The following is a 20,519-nucleotide window of genomic DNA, read 5'->3' on the forward strand; positions in this document are numbered from 1 at the left end:
ATTTCTCTATTTATTAAAATTCACATTTATCAGGGAAATAATGTACCCTCCTCATTTATAAAGATGCCATTTTGACCCTCCTTCCTCAGATTATCAAGTTAGGTTTCTTTTCCCAACAGTGGAAAGAGGGTTCACCAAACCATTTGGTTTCTTTTAAAGGGGGCACCAATCTGTGAGATGGTCAGTCCTGGGAGATCTGTTCAAGTGGTGTCTACACAGGTAAAGGAAATGGAAAACTGGAGAAGGACTCTCCCACCAAGTTAAACAGACAAACTTCCATTAAAATATCCTGGGCTAAGGATGCAAAGGTAGTGTGGATTATACAAATGACTATTTAAACTTTACTTCATTAGACAGTGTAGATAAATACTTAGATGCAGATAAAGGTAAAAGGTAAAAGGAGGCAAAGAGGTAGAGGAACGAGCCAGCACCCCAGCACTGCCACCCCCAAAGTGTCCCTGATTCCTGATATGTCAGCCAACCTCCAAGAAGCTTTTCTGTGTTCCTTCTGCCAAGCTGCTGGGGCTCCAGAGATGAAAAGCAGACAGCCCCTCTCATCTCTTTACACTTCAAAAACTCCCCGGAGCAAATGGAGAGAAAGATAATTAGACGGAATGTTGATACAACAAACCCTGGTGGAATGCAAAACAGGGATGCTCTGTCACTTGTCCAGACCCCTAATACTGACAACATTCCAGTGGAGCAACCTAATAGGCAGGAAGGTTCCCCTCTCTACTCCCAACAGCCTCCACTGCAAATGTTCCTTTCACCTCCCCAACTGTCCTCAGGGTTGGTCACACATCCTAGTGAAGTAGGAAAAAGCCATTGAAGGCAAAACTGAGTTCTCATCTCAACTCTGTCTCTAAGCAGCTGCAAGCCTTGGGTCTAGACATCTCTGGCTATAGTCACCTCAATTTCCAAACCAGATGTTATCCAAAGTTTCAATCTGCTGTTTTCAAACCCCTTCCTCCTCTAATATTCTATATTAGAAGACTGATTCCATTTCCAACATGCTGCAAGAACATCCTTTGTTCTGACATGCTATGTTGGGCAGCCATAGGGTGGTAAGTATGGGAGAGAACTGCTGGCTCATGTTAGAACATGCATAGGTGGCACTGTGGTGCACAAAACACTGGATCAGAGTTCAAATCTGACCTCAGACACTCTCTGTGTGACTTTACCCTGTATGCCTCAGTTTCCTCATCTGTAAAAAGAGATGGAGAAGGAAAATGGTAAACCATTCCAGCAATTCAGCCAAGAAAATCCCAAAATGGGACTGAAAATGACTAATAACAGCACAACAACAATTCTTTGTTCCAAAGTCTCTTCTAGTTTCAGAATTCTCTGTTCTAAGTTCTAATATCCAATGAACCAAATATATCAGGGGGAGATTTGAGGTTTCACAGGAGATTAGTGTCCTTCAAATCATTTTACTTTACCACCTCCCCAGGTTCACCTGAATTTAAAAGTCAGTGTGAGAAATGAAGTTGTCTTTTCTATGGCTGATGAGAATCACTGTTGTTCTTGTTGCTTTGTCTTCCTTTGAAATCCCAGGAAGGATCAAGACAGCCCTGCCTTCTGCTGCCCTGAGAATGCCTTTCCTCTCTCTGTTCTCTCCCATGCTCACCACCCTCTGGTAGGTGAGGGTGAGGAGATAATGACTTAGCTTCTCTTTCTCAAAACACTGGCTGACTCATGTTAGAACATGCCAATTCTCTAATCTTACCCATAGACAGACCTTTCTTCTGGCTACAGGCCAAGCTTTAACCTTGGTCAGCCAGCTGTTTTGCAAATATATACTTCAAGCCACAAGGCTCAATTTGTGTGTGTGTGTGTGTGTGTGTGTGTGTGTGTGTGCATGTGTGCATGCATACTTGCAAGTATATTTGCCTGCATGTGTATGTTTGCATTGTTTGTGTGTGCACATTTGCATGTGTATTTGTGTTTTTTTACATGTGTGTGCCTCAGAGCAACATATAGAGGGCAAGGGGTCACAACATCAATACACCAGCAATGCCAGGAGAACTTGGAGACAGTCAGGTTCTACCCAGGAAGGAGGCTGCTGGGAGATGAGGGGTGGGGCCGGGAATATGGGGAGATAAGGGGAGTGGGAGATGAGGAGTATGAGGGATGAAGTCTCTGAGACAAGTTGATTGTTCTACTTTTGCTAGTACCTTTCCCTTCTCTGGGCTCTACTTGACCCATTTGACAAGTGATGGCATTAAATCCATCTATAAACATTTATTAAACATCTACTGTGTACAAACTCCTGTCTACATGCTAGAGCTAAGAAGAAAGGTAAAAGACAGTGCCTGTTCTCAAGGAGCTCAGAGACTAGATGATTTCAAAGGTCCTTACCCAGTGTTAACATTCTGTGATTCTATCATTTTACTGTAACAAGTCAGAAGATGTGGTTTTCAAATCTAAACCTTCCTAAGATCAGCTCAGAGGTCTCAGCTGCATTTAAATTAGGAGAAGAAAAAAAACCATGTGTAACAGACCAAAAAAACCTTCAAAATTGCTCACAGCTTGAAATGTTGAATAAACATTTGTGGTGCAGCCTCCTGGAAATCTCAGGTCTTTTTTTTTCCCCCCAAACTCACTGAGTCGGTTCATCTGTATTTGTATATGGACAGTGGAGCAAATTACGGCCATCTCCCTGATTATGTCTGCTAATGGAAGGGGCTGTTTGCATGGATAATCCAAGGAGGGCAACAGAGGCAGAGAAGTGGGGGGAAGGGAACTTTCTCTTTCAGAGAAAAGAGGAAATCATGGCCAGGATGGGGCAGAATAGCAGAAAACTGGAGAAGGGAATAACCTTGGGGTCCACAAAGATAAAGCCCAAAAGCTTAGCTCTGGAAAGCTGAGGAACGAGGTCCTAGATCTGGGATCTATCACTAAGTAAACCACTTCCCTTCTCTGGGACTGAATTTCCTCTTCTGTAACAGGTCCCTCCCATTTCTAAGTCTGTGATGGTCCTATGGACCTAATATTCTAAGGTGAAAAGGGCCATGTGATATAGTCAAAAATAGCATGAAATTTGTTGTAAGCAAAATCTTGACCTTGTTCCTTCTCTTAGACTTCATTTCTCTTATCTATAAGTACAAAGGAGTTGGACTTGCAGTTCAACAATCTATGTTCAAAGGTCCAAATTTTAACATTTATTCCACATTCACAGAATGACAGAATTTCAGAGTTGGAGTATGTCAGCCTCTATCTCATCCAACCCACTTTCCTAGAAATTCAATCAAAATTCGACAAGGGTTATCCCACCTTGCCTTGAAGACCCTCAAAAGAAGGAAGAGACCTCTTGGTACTTCCCAAAATCCTTCTGAGCAACATCCAGGGACAAAAAGCTTTTCTTGGCACAAAAATATTCACTTCTTTGTTATAATATTCCATGTACTTCTAAGTTCTCTTTCAATATTCTGTGGTTTAAGGTACCCACCAGTTCTACCCATCTAGGGTTCTGTGATTTCATAAACTTGCTGGGTGCTGATGCACCATCCCAACTAGATCATACATTCCCTTAGGACAGAGATCAGTTTGGCAGTTTATACTGTCTCCTTCCAAGAGTATGTAGAGAACCTTGGATACTCAGGTATTTGCAGCAAAGATGTTGGGGGAAGCTGAGCCAGGAGGAGGAGTTCATTAAGGTTTCCCCACTCCCACTGCTCTATAAACATTTTAGCCTCCCTCTTTTCCCAAGGGGTGGGGATGGGGTGGTGGGGGTGGAATGGGGGGGGGGTGGCTTTTCCCTAGTTTGTGGATAGAACATGAGTGACACCCAGTGGTCAACATGCTTTTGGTTCCAGCTCCTACTCCACCCCACCTCTGCTTACTCTGCTCACTTAGTCCCATGGAGGAGAAAGGAATTTCCCCTCCTTCCCAAGATAAAGTCTCTAAACTATATAGCCTGGAATTCAAAGGCCCCTGATCTCAAACTGTCTGATCTCATTATCAATCAACCTCTTCTCTAAATAGGCCTGTTTATTTATTGTTTCCTGAGTCCTATTGATTCCCACCTCCACACCTTTGGCCATGCTGTTTCATCAACCTGAAATGTCTTTTTTTCCCCTAATATAAACCCTGTCTATCCTTGAATTTTGCCTCCTCTGAGAAACCTTGCATATAAAATGTGCAAATTGGCCTAGAGAGTCACAAAGTTCTCCAAAATCATATCTCCTCTATCTGTGACACCTTCCTTTCTATATAGGGATATCATCCATCGAGATCCAGATCAACATCCAACTTCACCTATAAAAACTTTCCTGCCATGGAATTCTTTTCACTTCAAATCAGCATACATAAATTATGATATAGTAGAAAGAAAACCAGTCTTAGTAATAAATTAAGATTCAGTTCTCAATTCTAAAATTTTCTAGTTCTGAAAGTCTAGGCAAGCCAAATCACCTCTCTGAGCCTCAGTTTCCCTATCTCTAAAATGGGGATGATACTCCAGTCAAATAGAATAGCAAGGGGTGAATAATGCTTTGTAAACCTTAAAATATCATATAAATAAGATCAAGTAAGACTAGTATACTCCTGATTCAGACCCCTTCTAACAAGGGATGTCTCTGCCACACAGGAAAGCACCTCATTATAAGCTGTCAACATTCAACAAACATTTGATAATTAACTACCATGCATCAGACACTGTACTGAGGGATATAAAGAAATATTTAAGACTTTCTCTACTGTCAAGGAACTCAGAATCTAATAGGGGAAACATCTTGTAACAATGATGAAATATGGAAATGATCAATTAAGGGGGATTAGGGAATTTTCATAGAAGTTGGAACTTTAACTGGAAAGAAGTCAGGAGGCAAGGATGAAGAACTAGAGCATTCCAAGGAGGAGGAAAGGAAGGAGGAAAACCTTCTCAAGGAATTTGACCACAACAGGCTAAGGGACAATAACAAATAAGCATAGAAGAATGGATGGATCAAGTGGTGTGTTTTGAGAATAGAGAAGACATGGGCATGTTTATGTGGAGTAAGGAAGCAGGGAAGATAAGGAAAAAAAGGGAAACTCTACAGGAAAATAATATGGATTGGGACCCCTTGTGCATGTCCCCTTGGCAGGGAAAAGTGCAACCTTATAATGTGAGACAAAGTTGAAAGAAGAACAATGGCAGAAGGCACCCATGTGATGTTGAATGAGGGTTCAGTTCCAAACCCTACCACTGACTTTGGACAAATTGCTTACTTTCTTTAGACCTCTGTTTCCTTCTCTTAAAAATGAAAAGATTATACTAGATAATCGCTAAGGTCCCTTCTAGCTCTCATTCTATGATTTATGATGCTAGTAGTAGTACTACTATTGCTGCTATTGCTACCATCACCACCAGCAGCAGCAGCACCATGATCACCACCACCACAACTACTACTAATCAAACATTTATTTAGTGTTTTAGCTCACTTGATTCTATAAAATGATGTGCTGATCAGTGGGCATATTGAAGTATGTCTTTTGTAGTGTGAATTAAAATACATCTAAAGTACCATCTTGCTTTAACCTTCTAGCTTAGAGGCCATGAGCAATGATTTGAGGACATCTGTAGTAATCCTTTATGGAATTACTCCCACAGCTGTGTTCTCAATATTTCTAGTTTCCTTAGAAAAAGAGTCAGGATGAAAAGGATCCAACTGAAGTCTATTAAATTGTGGAGGTTATAGCAAAAGGAAACATGAAGTAGAAATTGGATTGTCCCCTTAAGACCTAGGAAAGAGAATTTGAGTCTAAAAAGGCAGACCTACTTTACACTCAGAACAAGGATCCACAATTATCACCAGCATAGAGTTAACTTGCTATGCAAGCTGAGACAGTTTCCTGAGGCCCTGAATGGTCGCACAGGCTCTAAGAGGCAGAGGCAGAGGTATTTGTTTTTTTTTAATGTCATATTGCCTCTCTCTACTTTGTGAACTAGGGAGTTGAGTTTTGGTAATGTCTTCCTAGGAGATCAATCATGATCAGTCCATCTATTCACAAAACTCTATAGCTGGAAAGGTCTTAGGAATCATCTGAACTAATTCCTTCATTTTACAGAGAAAGCAACCATTGTTCAAAAAGAGGAATCAACTTGTTTGAGGTTATTTGACTAATTAATGGCAGAGTCAAGGCTGGAACCAAGGTGTCCTGATTCTCATTCCAGTTCTTTCTCTTGGGTTTTGATAAGCTCATGAATGAGATCCATAATGAATAATTTAAGATAACTGGTGTCACAGAGGATAGAGCACTGAAACTGGAGCTAGGAATACTTATATATCCAACCTTAGGTACTTTCCTGACTGGGCCATACTAGTCAAGTCCCTTAACCTCTGCTTTAGTTTCATCATCTGTAAAAAATGGATAATAATAGCATCCATATCTCAAGGTTGTTGATAATATTTGTAAAACACTTTGCAAACCATAAAGCACTAAATTATGCTATTATTATTCCTAATATAAATTAACATGTATGAGGGCTGTTGTCTCACTGCTGGTTAGTTATTCTGTTGACAGAGACTCTTGAATTTATAGTACCATTGAGTTAATGCTGGGTGGCATGTCAGAGCTTCTCAGTTTATATTTTGACCCAGCATTGCCAGATATAATTGATTTCAATGAATGATATTGTCCCCTAAGCCTTCTAGCCATCAGTCCCAATTGATGGTTACATAGCTTCAAAGTCTCTGGTGTGGGATGGAAGAAGTTAAACACCATTGGAAAGGTGAGAGAATGTGTCTAGAAAGACTGCTTCAGTTGTCATGAAACCATCCGAGCTGAAGCGGATTAGTCCTTAATTCAGAGAAAATCATCTACATAGAGTCAGAGTCTGGGACTGAAGGGTTAACTTAGGAGGATTTTGGTTCTTGAGGTTGGGGCAAAGAAGAGGTTACACTGTTAGACAACTTTAATTATTATTTAATTATTAAAACTGCTAATTATGTTGAATGGAAATTTGCCTCCCTGGAACACCCCCGATTGGTCCTAGTTCTTCCTTCTAAATATACATAGATAAATCTATTCTCTCTGATGACATGTCCTTAGATATTTGGAAATAATAATTACATATGCTGAGCCTTCTCTTCTTCAGGCTAAACATCTCTAATTGTCTCAAGGGTCAAACCTTGTCACAGATTCTCATAGATTATAAATTTGGAAAAGACCTTTGAGATCTCAAAGAGCTCAAATGTATACAGTCTTGGAGAGGGTACTTACCGATTCCCCTTAGTCTGGATAATACCTATGTCCAACTGAATATGGTCTGTCTTTCATTTGGAGCTCTATCAGTTGAGACTCTTGAGTAAACTGTCCTCTTCCTTTCTTAGCTAAAGCTATATTTATCCTCCTTCATCCGTGTCTGGCCATGTCCAAATCACTTCTCTCTTTCTCCTTCCAGGCTGAGTTTTCCTCCCCCAGATGCCTGAGGTGTCTGTCTTCTTGCCAGTTCCAATCTTCTTTTGAATTTAAAACTCTATCTCTTTCTCAAACTTCTTCCTCTTGCCCAGATCTGAGGGTCTTTTTTATCTGTTTATTCTCTCAACCCAGAATCATTTGTCTTCTCCTGGAAAAAGAAAAGGAGGTCTCCTGTTTTTTTTTTTTAATTTCAACAGTTTAAAAAAAGAATGTTATAACCTCCATCGAAATCTTCCTTCATTGCCTCATCTAGTGTATAAGGATTCAAGCCCAAAATAGCTAAGCTAGAAAAATACAATTTTTAATAGTTCCCCCTAAATTGGAAATGCTTCAGAAACAAACCTGATAGTGAATCACAAGTCTGTCATCAAGCTTGGGTAGCTCATAACCAGAAGATTGTCTACTCTATGGTCAATTGTATTTTTCCTCCACAGTGAACTCATTTGCTAGGGTGTAGAAGAGATTAAGATCTTCATCAATAGGGGAAGCTAGGTGGCACAGTGGATAAAGCACCGGCCCTGGAGTCAGGAGTACCTGGGTTCAAATCCAGTCTCAGACACTTAATAATTACCTAGCTGTGTGGCCTTGGGCAAGCCACTTAACCCCATTTGCCTTACAAAAACCTAAAAAAAAAAAGATCTTCATCAATAGAGAGAATGACCATGGATCATTGGGGATGTTTGTGGGTCCTTGGAGGACTGAAATAAATAATTCACCTAGAGTTTCCCTCTTGACACAAAGTACACTTTAGGGATCTCTACTTTTTCTAGATTGTTTCTCAAACTAGGAACAGCAGGATAAGGCACTTCACCTAAAGGTAGATACCATCTCCCCATATATCCAGGCTACAAAGCTCAAAACATAACACCATATTATTTACAAATTATTGGCTACAAATAGAACTCACCATCAAATCTAGAGAATCATGAGTTTTTCCTCATCTTAAACAGATAATTCAATCCCTCCCCCTCATCCTGCATAGTCTCCATAACTTACAGTATCACCCTCTAGTAAGAGGAGAAAGCTAGAACTTGCTTCTTTCCCTTGCTCTTTCTACAGCCTATACCTCTAGCCATTTCCTATCATCACACTTGGCAAATCCAGTCTTTCTTCTCCACGGCTCTATCTTTTGTAGTTCATACCTGCTTTGCATTGTTGATCTATATGCCATTACTTCTCTCCTAGCACCCTTGTAGCTCACCTTCTTCAACGACTGCTACGATTCCGACAGTCTCCGAAAGATGGTGCTCATCACCTTCCCCTGGGGAATAGTTCCTTGGCAACTGGCTTGTATGAAAGTGTCAATGCTATAATCAAAAAATTAATCTTTGGGGCATGAATCCTTTTTTTTTTTTGGAGAACCTGGCTTCCACATTTTTAATGCACCTTCTTCAGAATATTGCAGCAATGCTTCTTTCTTGCACCATTCAAATTTTTCTTTTCCACACCTAAACAGTTTAGGACTATCCAGTCCCATTCACTACCTCTCTCACTTTGGCAGAGCATCTCCCATTCATTTAAGCATCTCCTACTGAATCTCATACTTTGTCAGGGCAACTGTAATTTTCCTAGTTGTTTCTCCATTTTTCTACCTTCCTTGAAGCATGATTGGAATGAGTTAGTCAAATTCTCCAAAAATCTTCAAAAAAGAAAGGAAGGGAAAATACCACTAGGAGAAGAGATAGATGCATCAAAAACTTACTTTTGAACAATAAATGCATTTAAATATATATTTACAATTATTTAAAATTTTCACAATTAACTTCTACATATAGAAATATAAACCAATTAATTAGTTATTCCTTTCCTTCCTTTCCCTATATTTGTATATTGATTTTCCTTTCATGTAATCAAAAGTGAATGATAAAAGATGAACCATATGAAGGCTGCACAGGCACCCATAAAAAAGTAACAAGTTAGAGAAAGTCATTCAGTACATTGCATAGATACTCTCTTTGAAGAATACAGGAAAGTAAAAATTGTAGTGAAAAAGAAACATGGATGGTTTGTTTTGTACTGGTGGAGGGACCACCCATACTGCTGATGGATCTACTGAAGAATCAAATAATTGCATAATTATAGTCAATAAATAAATGAATGAAAAGCAGTCACTATGTTAGACACTGTGTTAAGTGTTGGGGATACAAAGTTTAACTAGAGAGAAAAAGTCAGAGAGTTAGACACAGAGAGAAAAAGAAACAGAGATTGAGAAAGAAAGGAGTCCTTTTCATGGAGCTTATATTTTATGGGGCTGGTTTCCAGGGAGGGAATTTTGCTTGGGAGAGAAGTTGAGTAATGATAATGATTAGCATTTATATAGTATTTTAAGGTGTGGAAAGTGCTGTACATATGTTAATTCATTTGATTTTCACAACAACCCTGCTATTGTTGTCCCTAGTCAACAAATGAGGAAAGCAAGGCAAAGTTCAAGTGACCTGCCCAGATCCTGAGCCTGAGAATGCATTGGAATTCAGGATTTCAAGTCCAGAATTCTTACCCACTGAACTACTTAGCTGACTTCTAGGGCATGGCATAGGAGTGATGATGGGAAGATAGTGAGATAGCTTGGGTGGCTTGCTGGCTGGCTGAGCTATCAGTCTGAAGCATGAGATGATGCTTGTTCAATTGTTGCTTGCTTTCTAAGATCTCTTCCAACCCTGAGATAATCAAGGAAACAGCAGACAGAACAGAAAGTGAAATATTCCACTAACAGAGGTAATGAATGGTCAGATTTTCTTCACCAAGGAATGACGAGCATTTGAAGGGAAAGGTGCTGAATGGACAAGAGCTTTTTCTCTACTGGACACAGCTACAAAAGGGGATGCTCCAGAGACTGACCAGAAGAAAAGCACTACTAAACTGAACCATTCGAAGTAGAACAAAAGGATCAGATGAGAAAATGGAGATTATTTAACCAGAAGAGAAGGCTCAGGGGCCATATGGTTGCTCTTTCTCCTAGAGATCTTCAAGCCAAGATCAAATAACACTTTGTCTACCATGTTGTAGAGGAATGAAATGACTTGCTGTTGGCTGCTCTTTTGACACTGCTGTCTTCATTTCTATTACTTCCTACACGTGTTTACAGAAATCATCACATCCTCTTTTAACAATAAACTGATAGTTTTGGTCAGTTACCATTAGTGTCTGAAAACCACAGACAAGAACAATTATGGCAAAGGTATTCAGATTCAATCATGCAACAAATATTTATTGAGTGACAATGATACACTAGTCAGAGAGGAAGAGGGGAGGCAGTGAAGGCAGGAAGGAAGAGGATGGGATTGAGTCAGCTGGCCCATCTCTGCCACCTGTGCAAGTCATTTCAGTCTTGAATTCTTTGTCTATACACAAGATTAGACTAGAGCAGAGGTTTTTAATCTTTTTTTAGCACAATGCCTCTGAACTTTTAATACTTTGATAATTATATTTCAATATTATTGTTTTCTTTAGTAAGCCTGTATAGTTCGTTTTATGAGCTTATTCAGAGAATGTGTCCATAGACTTCATCAAACTGCAGAAGAGAGACAGGATATAGGAGAGTTAAGAATCCCTGGACTAGATGGCCTTTGAGGATTTTTCCAGCTCTGACATTCGATGCCCTCACACTCACACTCTTTTGTCCTAAGACCCCCACTAGATCTAGAATTCTGTATTCTCAGGTCCTTCCCTTTCCGACTTCTACTGTCTAAGACTCCTTCCAAATATAATAATAATAATAAATGTTCCAAAGTCCCTTCCAGTTCTGTCTTTGAATGCTAAGGTTCCTTCTAACTCTGTTGGTCTATGTTTCAAGGGTCTGTGTTCTAAAGTCCCTAACAGTACTGACATTCTTTATTATAATAGACACAGCTGTATATGGACCCAATCCCTCAGAGTTAGCTACTTATTTGGAGAGATATTATGTGGGCAGTTACGTAATGCTTTTAGGTAAGACAAGCTATACTCAATACAGAAAAAAAGTAGGCTTAGGCAGTTTTAGAACTCAGGCAGGGAAGGACTTTTGTAAGATGAGACTGGAGTTGGCCTTAAAAGCAGATTGTGCAGTGTGACCCAATTCACAAAGAGAGTTCCTTTGTGGAGTAGAGAAGGGTCCCTATTCCACCAGAACAAATCCCTGCTCTATGACACTTTGGTCTAAGAAAGTCTCTTCTTAGAGTTTCTAAATTTCCACAAAGGGAGCCCCTCTGCCTCCTTGCTCCTCAAACCCTAATGACATTTCTAAATTTGGTCTAAAAGGCATGAAACTCATTAAGGTCATGGTCGAGTGCTCAGCTAATAAATTGGATTTCTCTAAACTCAGGGGTATCTGTCAAGTCATTGGGACAAATAGGACTTGCCTGCTGAACCTTATCAGCCAGATCTTTGCATAAACACTCCACAGTTACAAGTTTTTTTTTCCCTGACGATTCACTGGTAGTTGCTTTTGAAATAGATTAGAATTTGATTTTTCTCAAGAGCTGCTTTTCCAAAGCTAGAATTTGTGTGAGCACATGTCTTGCTGACCCATGACTCCCACCTTTGTTTTTGGTCAGCTTTGACCCATGGAAAATTCCACTTTAGAAGGTTAGACTCATGGAATGTCATAACTAGAGGGAACCTTATGTCCTGGTTCAGCTATTTATACCCCCTGTACCTCTTTTATCTGCATAGACTAGAGCTTGATATATGTTAGATGAAGGAAGGACTGTTGAATGAATTTTACAAATGAGTAGAGTGAAGCCCAGCAACTTATCCAAGGTCAAAGTTCATCAGTGGCAAACCTCTCCTTTTGTAAAAAAGAACTATCTCACACTAGTGAGACTCTAAAACAGTAATCTAATGCTCCTCCTCACAAAAAGAATGCAGGATGGTTATTCTCTAAGTCCCAAGAATTCCTGCATCAACCCTTATCCACATGTGACTCTTCAGCTTGTCCCATGGTCTCGCTTTTCTCATCTTATTCAAAGATTGTCCCAATTCTAAGGTCTAGGAGGAGTCCTACCTCCTCCATCAATCTTCAGGTCTTTATCAATTGCCTGGGTTGTGCTTAACAATGTCATCGGTACTCCAGAGGATACAGAAAAAAATCACAGAATCACAGATCTCAGAGCTGGAAGGGATCCCGAGATATCATCCCTGGTCTTATCATCAAAGTATTATTGTTATAATAATATTTTTCTTATTACCATATTGCCTGCACTGAGGCCATCTCCCTTACCTTGCCCCCAATCCTGGATTTCACTCCTATTGCTGAATAATGAGCTTCTTTTTTTAAAAAATTTCTTAGGGTTTTTTTTTGCAAGGTAGTGGGGTTAAGTGGCTTACCCAAGGCCACACAGCTAAGTAATTATTAAGTATCCGAGGTCGGATTTGAACCCAGGTCCTCCTGACTCCAGGGCCAGAGCTCTATCCACTGTGCCACCTAGCTGCCCCTATGAACTTCTTCTTTATCTAGTTGAGAAGGCCCTCAGATATCACCTAATCCAGGGGTTCTTAACTTTTTCTCTGTCCTGGATCCCTTCTACAGGTTGGTGAAGTCTATGGATGCCTTCTCAGAATAATATTTTCAAATGCATAAAATAAGATATATAGGTTTACCAAGGAAAATAATAATCTTGAAATATAACTTTCAAAATATTAAAAAAAATTCAGAACCCTCTGATCTAGTCAAGCCTTTATATCTCTTTCCATTAAATCATATTACTTGCAAACACACACACACACACACACACACACACACACACAAATATATTTGAAGACAATCTTACAGCATTAATTCTTAAACATTTTGGTCTCAGGACCATTTGACACTTAAAAATTATTGAAGACCCTCTTTTTGTTGGTGATCACTATATTAGTTTAAACTGATTCTTAAAATATGTATTAATTCTCTTAGAAGCAACAATAATAAACATACTAACATAGACATATTGATCAGAGCTGTCGACTCTGATATTGCTAAAGAGTTTAAAACTGAGGATGCTGCCTTGTCACAGGGATGGGAGCTGGAGCTCAAAGGATGGTGAATATTCTCCTAACTGCTGCTGTTCATGCTAATTCCTCCTTCTCTGAACACATTCTCCAGTTATAGGTCACACCATTCAGTTTCACATTCATCATTTTTTATTGTTCCTCTTTTCATTTGTTCCTCTTACACCGCTACCAGACTGAGATCCCTGAGAATAGGCAGTTGGCCTCCCCTGTCTCAGGGGTCCCCCATTGTGCTGAGCCCAGGATAGGTGTTTTAAAAAGTCTGTTAAATTGAACTAAAACATGTCCCAAGGGTTGACCGTAGTGACTGGATCTCCAACAGTATAATGTTAGTTTTTTGGCTCAGCTCCCAATGAAAGGCCTCCTTAGCAACCACATGTATGGTGACTAGAGTTGTTAGTGACCAGGACTTTGGAACACATGGCCTGCCGAGTTCTTTCCTGTTGTTCCCTGAACTTGTTTGGAAAAGAACAGCTGGTCTCCCCAAGGATTCCATTATTCTCCATCAGGTCAAAAATATAGTGAAATTTGGAGCCTATATAATAAGAATCGTGCTTAAAATCATAGAATTTCAGAGAGAGAGAGAAAACCTTCTTTGGGAGCATTTTGTAAAATCCCCTCACATTGCAGATGAAGAAATTGAGACTAAGAGGGGAAATTACCCAAAGATGGACAGCATATTATTGCTTTATAGGGGCATTTAGGAGGTTGAGTGAATAGCATGATGGACTTGAGAAGGAAGACCTGAATTCAAATCCTGTCTTAGACACTAGCTTAGTTACCCTGGCAAATCTTTTAATCCCTCTAAGAATCAACTTCCTCATCTAAAAAATGGTACAAACAATAGGATCTTTTGTTTTTACCTATGTAGTTCATCTATGTAAATTATAACAATTATGATTGATGTCTTAGCATTTTATATCCACATGGGAAATTAATGAAAAAATTGGATCTAGAACCCACTGTTCTTTCCACTAGGTGATTGATGATCAGTGATTCTTTTTTCTTTCTCCCTCTAGACATGTTCAGGGCAGTAAATTGGCACCAGATTGGAGAGGGTGCCAGGCCTGAAGTTAGGAAGATCTGAGTTCAATTCTACTCTCAGATGCTTAGTAGTTGTGTGATCCTAGGCAAGTCACTTAACCTACTTGCCTCAATTTCCTCATCTGTCAAATGAGTTGGAGAAGCAAATGTCAAACCACTCCAGTATCTTTGCCAAGAAAACCCCAATGGGGTAATGAAAAGTTGGACATGACTGAAAAGTGATTGAAAACAAACAAACAAAAACTAGATACCCTCATGTGCCCCTCTCCAAAAATGACTTGGAACCCTTCAATGAAATTCCTCTAGACTTGGCCTCTCCACTAGGGACCTGGGTTGGGGGGGGCATCTTCATATCCCCATCACAGCTTACTTATCTGGAGTTACTACCATCTTATCTGGTAATCTGGTGGATAATATAATAAGCTCATTTATACTGAGGCATTATTATAGACTTCATAACAGAAAGGGACCATTAGATATGGAAATATGTTAAACATGATTGCACATGTACAACTGTTATCAGATTGCTCACTTCCATGGGAAAAGGGGAGGAAGAGAGGGAGGAAAAACTGTGGAATTTAAAACTGCTTTGCATGTAATTGGGAAAAAATGAAAAAAGCAAAAATTAAAAATAAAAATAAAGCGACCTTAGAAGCCAGAAGTGTCAAACATAGGCTCACCAGCCCACAACACTCCTAAGTGCTGCCAGAAGCATTAAAATGCAATTGAGAAATATTTAACAAACTAAACAAAAATACAATTAAACAAAGATGACATTAATTTGTGATTTTCTAAGTCAAAATACAACCCACAGAGATCCTTACATATAGTTTAGTGGAACTGTTTTCTATTTGAGTATGATTATCATTGGTTTAATTTAGTGCTCACATGTTAGAGATGAGAAGGCTAAGGATAACAAAAGTAAAGTGGTTTTCCTAAGGTCATGCCACTAGCAGAGAGGGATTTGAACACAGACTTCTAACATCAAACCTATCCCTCCTGCCTCTGAACCACAGTAGGTATTATTATTACTATTATTATCTCTATTTAACAAATGAGAGTTTTCTCCTACTTGGGGAAAATTGTTAATATTATTGTACATATAAAATTATTTTGAATTTGTAAACTTATAATAATGGAATCCAGGAAAACTACTCTCCCGGAGGCCTCATAAGAATTGGAATATCATCTGTACTTCTTTCTGATTGTTATTTACCATGCTCTTACGTAAGAGAATGATCATGAAAGTGGCAATCTAAAAAAAAAAAACCCAATGATTTAAGAATAAAACTTCTTAAATGAAATGGGAAGATTCCAAAATAAGTCTCTAAACTAAGAATAATTTAATGTTATAATTTTGTGTCTAATCCTTGTGTCAGATCATCCCTCCAAATACAAGGATCTGGGTACAATTTTGGGATTTCTCTCCTCATATTCATGCCTTTAACCAGGAAAAATCCTCTTTAATTCAGTATCTGGTTCATTAGTCTAGCCCCAAATGAATTCTCTGAAAACTCTCATACTATGGAACAAAGGAAAGGTTTTGTTCATACAACAAAAATGCAGCCAAAAAAACCTTAAACCTAAACTTCTGAATCAAGAAAACTTACCCTTTTCCTTAGGGACAAGTTTATAGCATTACCTATGTAAATCAAGTTTGCTAGAGAATCATCCTTCTTTCTCACCCCTGGACTTGGGTTATCTGACAGTATAATTCAGTGTATCAGTTCAGCATTTGTAGCTCTGGGTCTCATTGCTTCCTGAATGAAAATCTTTCCTGTAGTCTATTTCCTATTTTCATTTCTTGTTCTTCCTCAAAATGGAGAGAATCATCTGAAAGATAAGGAAATACCAATTTTGTCCAAATATAGGCTGATCCCTCACATAGACCACATCCATTAAAATGAGGTTTTCAATTATTTATTACCATAAAAAGTATTGTTATAAATATTTTTGTATCTATAGGATTAACTCCCTTGGGGCATATGCCTGAAGACTCCATTAGTTTATAACATATTTAACTATTATCTTGCTGTTGTTGAGTTGTTTCAGCTGTGTCCTAACTCTTTGTGACCCCATTTGGGTTTTTCTTGGCAAAGATGCTGGAGTGGTTTGTCATTTCCTGCTCCACTTCATTTGACATGTGAGGAAACTGAGGCAAACAGGGATAAGTGACTTGCCCAGGGCCACCCATCTAGTAAGTATCTGAGGCTAGATTTGAACTCAGGAAGAGGAGTCTTCCTGATCTTGTTTAGTTCCTTGAGATAGGGAGACATGATTGATTAATTCAGTTGATTCTTACCCCCATCCTTCCCCTATTACAATAATATTTCTAAAGAGGGACCAAAGGAGATCTAAGTGTGTTTCTGCAGAGAGTAAGCTGCAAAGGGAGGATTTGAACTTAGTTTCTCTGACTAAAGACCAAGTCCTTTACACTACACAAGCAACTGTGAATAATTTTCTATGAGGAAAACACTATCAGGAATCACTAAAGAAATGCAAATTAAAACAACTCAGAGATATCACTTCACACCCTTCAAACTGGTAAAGTTGCTTAATGGTGGGAAAACTCATTGCTGGAGGGTCTGTGGAAAGTCAGGAATGCTAAGGCACTCCTAGAGCTGTGAATTAATCTAGTCATTCTGGAAAACAGTTTAGTGTTATTCAAGAAAAGCAACAAAATTATTCATATTCTTAAATGTTGGGACTCCCAAAGGCAGTTATTGAGAGCATGAATCAACTAGCATACATAATAGCAGCATTATTTGTTCTAACAAAAAGCTGAGAATAATACATGTACCCCCAAATTAGGAAATGACTGAACAAATGATGGTATGTGATTTTAATTTAATATTAATATACTGTGAGAAATGACAAATTCAAAGAATTCAGAGAAATAGGGGAAGACATATAAAGTGATGCAGAAAAAGGAATAATTTAAACAAAGATCAATATCCATAAAATCAACATTGAGAGACACTGGCAAAGGCCAATGTTGGTATCACATGTCAAAGTTTACAAAGAACACATCCTTCCTTTCTTTAAACAGTAAACTCATTCTTTTATTAAGAATGTAGAGTAATCTGAGAATTTGTTGTGTTGAAACAAAATGTATCAAACAACAGGAACATCAATAATGAAAATGAGAAATAGACTCATGGCTCTTACTTTGCCCAGTGAGATCAGGGGGTCTCCCAGTTTTATCTCAGTCTGGCCTTGAGAGACACCGGCTGCAACTTGATACTCCCAGTTGTGTTGGGTAAGGGGAAATGGAAAGGACTTCTGGGTCCCATGGGTCTCCTTTAAAAATATAAAGGTTTCAGTACCTTAAAGCTATTTTACCTTAATTCATTTCCAAAGTCACTGTAGATACAAAAAGGACCCCAAACCTGGAACAATATCTGGGAACAGCCTGGGAATTTCCAGTGCACCTTGCTTCTGGGTCCATTGATTCTGATGATTTTGTTTCTTCTGAGAACAGAGGTAAACCAGCTTCCAAAGGAAACCTAACCTTGATGAGAGAATGTCTGAAACTTTTGTTCAGTCTAATTGAGCTACTCTAAGAGTTTTCATAAACTGAGGTCTGAATCCACCAACCATTCAGCCACCACACAGAATAAACCAAAGGAAGGATGCAGTTGATCTAGGAGCAGGCTTTCTTGGCAGAACTGTAAAGGAGGAGTCTATCATTGGGATTCTTTTTCCAACCCCCTTCGAATCCTCTTAGTCCAGTGGTCTCTGATTTAGCCTGGAAGTGTCTCCCAGGGGAAACTGTATTTGAAAAGAGAAACTTAAAAAGATAGCTTTTAAATCAAAGTAATGACTCTCTTATGATGGAATTTCAAGCCCTGTCTCAAGGAGACCATGGGGCAGGATGTACAAATCATCAGATATGCCCTAAAAGGAGATGGTACATTGTCATGGGCTATGATGATAAGGGCATAGAAACAGCCATATATATAGGCTATATCCCAAAGGAATTAAGGTTTGGAGGTGTTAAATGGAGGTAATGGAAAACTGAGGATAGGAGCTGATTATCAATCATGATATGGGGAAAATAGAGCCAGTTATTCAACTAAAATTTATTATGGGTTTCTGCACATGGTTCATGTAAATTATGTACAGAAACTCTGAGATGAACTCTTTCTAAGAATATGGGAAGGGAGAAGTCCACAAGACCCAAAAAAACAAGAACAAGAACAACAAAAGGTTCATAATCCAGAGAGAGAGAGATGGAATGCTAAACTTGGAGTTGGGAGGATCTGGGCTAATACAGTTCTTACCTGTGTGATCCTGGGCAAGTCATTCAACATCTCTGAACTTCAGTTTCTTCACCTATGAAATAGGGACAAAACTAGTCCCCATCTCACAGGGATGGTGTATGGAAAACACTTTGCAAATCTCAGAACCTTAAATAAGTGCAAGCCATCATCCTTCTGAATCAAGTATAAAGAAGTTAAAAGAGGAAGTTCTAAGATATTGAGTGATCAGAAGTCATTGAGGCTGAGGGAACCTTTACAGTCAGAGTTGCTGTAGGAGGAACTGTGTAATTCAACCTCATTTTTCTGACACTTTATAAGGGCTCAATCTATCTGGAATTTAGTTAGAGGGTTTCTAAGATCAGAAACTTAATTAAAATAAAATACTTTTTGAACATAGGATGAATAGCCAGGAGGCAGGTAGAGAGAACCCTGGGCTTGGGATCAGGAAGACTCATTTTCCTAAGTTTAAATCTAGCCTGAGAGATTTACTAGATGTGTGATCCTGAGCAAGTCACAACCCCATTTGCCTCAGTTTCTTCATCTGGAAAATGAGTTGGAAAAGGAAATGACAACTCCAGTATCTCTGCCAAGAAAATACTAGATGGAGTCATGAAGAATTGTACCTAACTGAAAATGACTGAGCGCACGCGTGCACACACACACACACACACACACACACACACACACACACACACACACACACACAAACACAAACACCACACACACCAGAATGGTCATTAAGAATCATTGAAAACCCAGAGGCAGCTAGGTGGCATAGTGAATAGAGCACCAGCCCTGGGGGCAGAAGGACCTGAGTTCAAATTTGACCTCAAACACTTAATACTTACTTAGCTGTGGGGCCTTGGGCTAGTCACTTGACTCCACTTGCCTTGAAAAAATTAAAAGAAAAATAAAAAAATTAAAAAGAACCATTGAAAACTCAAACAAGCCTAAACACTTTTATACCATTTAAGGTTTTATTAATATTAGGATCGCTTTTAATATTTTAAAATTCATTGCTCTAAGGAGAACATTTTCCTGGTAGAATAAGTCTAATTATAACTTATTTCCATAACACTATAAGATTTACAAATGTTATCCTTATGTGGGTTTAGGGCATCTTTCCCTGGCTTATATGGTATTTCAAGATTCAAGGCATTCTGGGGTCTGCTTAAAACTATAGCTCATAAAGACAGCTAGGTGGTGCAGTGTATAAAGCATTGGACCTAGAGTCAATAGAACCTGAATTCAAATCCAGCCTGAGATATTTGCTACTTACTAGCTGTGTGACCTTGGACAAGTCATATTACATCATACAAACAATTATAGCTCATAAGCCCCCACCAATGTGATTACTTTTTCTAGTCAAACAAGGACATAGTTAATAGTAAAGGTATTTAATGAAATAGTATGGTAAAAAGAATAGCAGTGAATTATTTCCTCTCATAAGAGTATACTATTTCAAAAATACACAATTAATGGAAGAGTAGATTCCCTTAGAGAATGCAGGTGGAAAAATACAAAGGTAAATTACCCATGTGGTCATAGAACATGCCTAGAGGGAGGGGACATACATGTAGGGATACATATGGATGGGACATCTAAGTAGAGGGTAACTTACGCCTCTGATAACAGAGGACCAGAGATATCATTGCATTGCTCTCCTGGGCCTGTGTTCCACTGATTTCAGATAGCCCACACTCCATTTTCTCTCATGTCCACTGTATCAAATATATGACTGTTCCTGAAATATTTACTCACCATTGCCAGGAAAACTCCACTGAGCATGAGATTTTGGGGCAGTTTTTCTCTGCTTTCCCATTTTACAGAGAAAGTCAAATA

General features: G+C 39.0%; 2 long non-coding RNA genes across 3 annotated transcripts in view; both read right to left on the minus strand.

The window, feature by feature from the left end:
* Window positions 1–15,677, minus strand: part of LOC141496192 (uncharacterized) — a 54,824-nt gene extending 39,147 nt beyond the window's left edge. Inside the window, exon 1 of the long non-coding RNA XR_012470974.1 lies at window positions 7,204–15,677. This is a non-coding gene — a long non-coding RNA (uncharacterized LOC141496192). The remainder of the gene's footprint in view (window positions 1–7,203) is intronic.
* A 71-nt stretch (window positions 15,678–15,748) lies between these two features.
* LOC141496191 (uncharacterized) overlaps window positions 15,749–20,519 on the minus strand; it is a 54,437-nt gene continuing 49,666 nt past the window's right edge. Inside the window, exons 3-6 of one of the 2 annotated variants that reach the window (XR_012470973.1) lie at window positions 19,526–19,566; window positions 17,805–18,750; window positions 17,584–17,715; window positions 15,749–16,248 (exon numbers count right to left, since the gene is read on the minus strand). This is a non-coding gene — a long non-coding RNA (uncharacterized LOC141496191). The remainder of the gene's footprint in view (window positions 16,249–17,583; window positions 17,716–17,804; window positions 18,751–19,525; window positions 19,567–20,519) is intronic. The other variant, XR_012470972.1, reaches the window with a different exon arrangement.

The sequence above is a fragment of the Macrotis lagotis genome, chromosome 8 (assembly GCF_037893015.1).
Source record: "Macrotis lagotis isolate mMagLag1 chromosome 8, bilby.v1.9.chrom.fasta, whole genome shotgun sequence".
NCBI classification, from domain to species: domain Eukaryota; kingdom Metazoa; phylum Chordata; class Mammalia; order Peramelemorphia; family Peramelidae; genus Macrotis; species Macrotis lagotis.